At 41.0% G+C, this 5,313-nt stretch overlaps 1 long non-coding RNA gene across 1 annotated transcript in view; it reads left to right on the top strand.

Annotated features, from left to right (window-relative positions):
* The first annotated feature begins 4,241 nt into the window (after positions 1-4,241).
* LOC107709751 (uncharacterized) overlaps positions 4,242-5,313 on the top strand; it is a 5,796-nt gene continuing 4,724 nt past the window's right edge. Inside the window, exon 1 of the long non-coding RNA XR_001636527.1 lies at positions 4,242-4,311. This is a non-coding gene — a long non-coding RNA (uncharacterized LOC107709751). The remainder of the gene's footprint in view (positions 4,312-5,313) is intronic.

Genomic DNA, 5,313 nt, shown 5'->3' with positions numbered 1-5,313 from the left:
GAATATGAAAGGTAAAATAACCAATATCCTGTTGAAGACATGAGAAGTCCATGCCAACTTTTGTAATTACAGGACTAGAGATTTCTGGTTTGGATAAAAGCAATTTCATACAATTGTCTGATGTGTTCACACAAAAAGAGATGCCAGTCACTAGAGAAAACATACCCACAAAGAAGGACCTTGCTGGATGGCCATACCTGCAAAAAGTTGATATCCCAGAGATTGATGGCAACATCGAGCTGCTAATAGGAACCAACGCCTCAAAGATCATAGAACCCTGGGAAATCATAAATAGTCAAGGTGAAGGCCCATACGCAGTCAAGACCTTAGTTGGATGGGTAATCAATGGACCCTTAAGAGGAGGGGATTCTAGTGCAAACAAAGATTGTCAATCTGCTACCACAAATGGAATCTCAGTAGAAAATCTGGAAAAACTGCTGATTAGTCAGTACAATCATGATTTTAATGAAAAGGCCTCAGAAGAAAAATGTGAAATGTCATTTGAGGACAAACTGAAAATTGTTTCTGAAAATTGTAAATGAGTCAATCTCATTCTCGGATGGGCACTACACACTTAACTTACCCTTTAGAAAAGATGATGTGATAATGCCCAACAATCGTCATATGGCCATGCAACGTCTTCTGAGCCTAAAAAGGAAGTTCAAGAGAAATGAGTTATTCCATAATGAGTATACATCTTTTCTCAGTGACATGATGGATAAGGGATATGCTGAGATGGTCCCACAGGAAGAGGTAGATCAAGTGGAAGGAAGAACCTGGTATATTCCTCATCATGCAGTCTACCACCCCAAAAAGAAAACACTCAGAGTGGTGTATGACTGTGGTGCAGCATATCAAGGTGTGTCCCTGAACACAGAACTTTTGCAAGGGCCTGATCTTACCAACTCATTGGTTGGAGTCCTGCTTAGATTTCGGCAAGAACCCATTGCAATGATGGCGGATATAAAATCTATGTACTACCAAGTAAGGGTCCCAAGATCAGATGTTAACTTTCTGCGCTTCTTATGCCAGAAGGGGACATTGAGCAAAATCCAAAAGACCATCGCATGCTTGTGCACCTTTTTGGTGCAGTCTCCTCTCGCAGCTGTGCAAGCTTTGCTTTGCGAAGAACAGTGGAAGACAATAGTCACATGAGACCACAGGTAACTGAAACAGTGATTCATAATTTTTATGTTGACGATTGTCTAGTGTCTGTGCCCACAGTACAGGAAGCAGTGCAACTGAGATCAGACCTGGTGAATTTGTGCAACATGGGAGAATTTCAACTCACTAAATGGGTGAGCAACAGTAGAACTGTCCTATCTTCCATTGAAGAGGAACAAAGAGGTAAAGACATTAGGCCCTTGGATTTAGACAATGACAAACTGCCAACTGAACATGCATTAGGACTTCAATGGAATGTAGAAGATGACACTTTTAGATTTAACATCACAGTCACCGAAAAGCCACACACCCGCAGAGGAATTCTCTCTATGGTGAGCTCTGTGTTTGATCCTCTTGGCATTTTGGCACCCCTCACTCTTCCAGTTAAACAATTGCTACAGCAGCTGTGTAAAGAAGGCTATGGATGGGACGAGCCAATATCCTCTTCTCAGTCTAAACAATGGCTACGTTGGATTCATGACCTTCCCAAGCTAACAGCCTTCAGTGTGCCACGCTGTCAGAAACCAAATGAATGTGGAAAGCCACAGTCACTCCAATTGCATCATTTTGCTGACGCCAGTGAACTTGGATATGGAACTGTAAGTTATATCAGAATGACCAATGAGCAAGGTAGCATTCATGTCTCTTTTATGATTGGAAAGGCAAGGGTTGCTCCTTTAAAGCAGACGACGATTCCACAGCTTGAATTAGCAGCGGCTGTGGTCTCTGTCAAAGTGGACAAGATGCTCAGGTCAGAGTTGCAACTCCCCCTGAAGGACTCCTTGTTTTGGACAGACAGTCAGGCAGTATTAAAATACATAGCCAATGACAAGGCAAGATTCTACACTTATGTTGCTAATAGAGTATCATTCATAAGAGACAACACCAGCACACAACAATGGAGGTATGTAACCGGTAGGAACAATCCGGCAGATGATGCATCCAGGGGGGGTGAGCATACCAATGTTTCTGGAAAGTAAACGGTGGATATGTGGCTCTGAATTCCTCTGGGAACCAGAACACAGCCGGCCTATGGAAGGGTATAAGCATGAGTCTCTTACACAAAATGATCCAGCGGTCAAGAGATGTACTGTCGTGTGTAGCATTGTAACTCAAGATCAACAGAATCCTACTGATAAACTTCTTTCCTATTTCTCAGATTGGACCAGGTTATTGAAAGCAGTTGCCTGGTATCAAAAGTTTGGAGACATCCTGTTAATTTTTGCTGCTAAAAGGAAGGAACTTGAGGCTAACATCCGTAACTTGTGCACACCATCAGAAAGTGACCTCCCAGCTGCATGTCCTCAGAGCAACACTTAGTGGTAATCACTTATCCACAAAAGATCTTGGGAGAGCAGAAAAGGCTGTTGTAGCTTTTACTCAAAGGCAGGCTTTCCCAAATCAGTTTGCAAAGTTAAAAACTCCTCCACACAATGTTCAAAGGAAAAGTACCATCTACAAGCTGGATCCATTGTTACAAAATGGATTACTGCGAGTAGGAGGACGACTGTAAAGTGCAAAAATGTCTGAGAGCATGAAGCATCCTCTCATTCTTTCGAAAGAATCTCATATTTCCAATCTGTTGCTATGCCACATTCATGAAAGGTATGGACATTGTGGAAGAAATGATATTCTTGCTCAGTTGCGTAGGAAATATTGGATCATTAGTGGCAACACTGCAGCAAGAAAAGTCATTTCTAAATGTGTGACATGCAGACGTTTGAAAAACAAAACAGAGGAACAAAAGATGGCTGATTTGCCACAAGAAAGAACCCAACCTGATCTGCCACCGTTCACAAACGTTGGAATGGACTATTTCGGTCCAATAGAAACAAAAAGAGGAAGGAATTTTGTCAAAAGATATGGTGTCCTTTTTACATGTTTGTCGTGCAGGGCAGTTCATCTTGAAATGGCTAGCTCCCTTGACACCGACTCCTGTATCCATGCCTTACGAAGATTTGTATGTAGGAGAGGACAGGTAAAACACATCTGGTCAGACAACGGAACTAATCTAGTTTGTGCTTATAGAGAACTCAAAAAGGCTTTCACCAATTTGAACAGTGGTAAAATCCAGAATGCCATGCTCCAAAGGGGAATTGACTGGAGTTTCAATCCACCAGGGGCGTCTCACCATGGTGGCGTGTGGGAAAGACTTATTAGGTCTGTAAGATGGATTCCGAATTCTCTGTTACACCAACAAGTTGTAGACTATGAAGGTCTCCAGACATTCTGTGAAGTTGAGGCAATTCTTAACAACCGCCCAATCACCACTGCATCCTCTGATCCTTTTGACCTGGAGCCTCTTACCCCTAATCACATTCTCTTGAATAATTCTCAACCTGTTTTACCTCCTGGTGAATTTTCCAGATATGACTCATACACCAGAGGCCGGTGGAGACAAGTGCAGTATTTGGCGAATGTGTTCTGGAGGAGATGGACACAAGAGTATGTAACAGTTATGCAAGACAAGAACAAATCTCAAAGTTGGAGATATTGTTGTGGTGGTTGACCCTACCTCTCCACGCTCCTCATGGCCACTTGCACGAATAGTAGAAACAAAACCTGACTCAAATGGTATGGTTTGGTCAGTCAAACTGCAAACAAAGACAAGTGTCTTGGAGCGAACAATCACAAAGCTGTGCCTTCTATTGGAAGAAGAAAATCAACAGTGATCATGCCAAAGGAAAGTAGTTTCTTTCTTTATTATTATAATATTGGGATTATAATTTAGTAGCTCCTTTGGTAAATATTTATGTAAATGCTTTATGTTAAGCTTAAAACATTTAGGGGCCGGATATGTAGGAGCCAAAATACTATGTTTTATGCAAAGATAATTTGTTAAATTTTTTTGTATTTCTATGTGTTATTTAAGCTGACCCCATCTAGTGGCTCAGGTGGAGATGCAAGGCCTCTGAGATAAAACACCTGTGATGTTACCTGAGGGTGTGGCTAAACAAGAAGTGACAGTCTTTGACCTCTCGGTCTGACTCCATGTGTTGACTCAAGTTCCAATCTACTTTATATCTTTGCAATCCTGTACTCTATTGAGTTGTTGTTTTTCATTTTTCATTTTAATTTTTTAATTGCAATAAATGCTTCCTCAAGTTTGGACCAATCAACTATGTGGACAATGGATTTGTAAAGACTGTGAGGGTCAAGCCTTTTTTTTTGTTCAGCCACCAAAGTGGATGCCTAGCCACTACAAAAGTCAAAGACTCATTGATATCCATCTTCAGTTACAGCGCATTTCCTTTGTGATCTTCAGCTTGTAGAAAGGAGTCTTTGACTTTTGTAGTGGCTAGGCATCCACATGCTGGCTGCATAACAGCTGGGGAGTTCACTGTTGTGTCACTTTTCATTTCTTCCTTTCTCTTTTGTTCTGTTTGCTCAATGTGGAGGGCACTTGGGTGTTATTTGGAACAACGTACAGGTGAGTCTCTGGCTACAGTGTTTGCTAATGTGACCTTGATGCAGGCAACCAAAACAGATTCCTTTTCCTTTGAGGAAGTCAACCTTATCCCTGTGTTTCTTTTTCTTAAATACCTTGCAGTGCTCCAACATGTGATCAGTGCTTCTACATATATTGTAAAAAGGGGCATAATAGGTCTCCTTTAATTAGATGATCACTGATTAAATTAATCACATATCAAATTTTGTGTCATTTAAAAACATTGGCTTACATTTCTGCGGCTTATTAGTAACTGCTCATTATACCATTTTATGGTTTTTAATAGGCAGGTGAATAATGACTGACCTTCTTAAAGGGGTCATAGGATGCCCATTTTCCACAAGTTGATATGATTCTTTGGGGTCTTAACGAAAAGTCTGTAACATAGTTTGGTTAAAATTTCTCAATGGTAGTGTAAAAAACACCTTTTTTACCCTGTCAAAAACAGCTCTTTTCAGATCAAGCCGTTTTTGTAGCATTTTCCTTTAAATGTTAATGAGCTATGCTGACCCCGCCCCTCTATTCCGAGCTGCTCTCAGAGAGACTGTTTACTTTAGCCACATTCATCGTGAAACTTGCTAATTAGCACATTAAGGCGATTTGCAAAGATTCATTACAAAACATTATACTCAATTCTTCTGTAGATGAGGCTGGATCACGAATGATTCACTCAAACATAGACGCATTTATGTAGATCAGGG

The sequence above is a fragment of the Sinocyclocheilus rhinocerous genome, unplaced genomic scaffold (assembly GCF_001515625.1).
Source record: "Sinocyclocheilus rhinocerous isolate Xijiao unplaced genomic scaffold, SAMN03320098_v1.1 scaffold896, whole genome shotgun sequence".
NCBI lineage: Eukaryota > Metazoa > Chordata > Actinopteri > Cypriniformes > Cyprinidae > Sinocyclocheilus > Sinocyclocheilus rhinocerous.
This window is presented reverse-complemented; position numbering and strand designations above follow the sequence as displayed.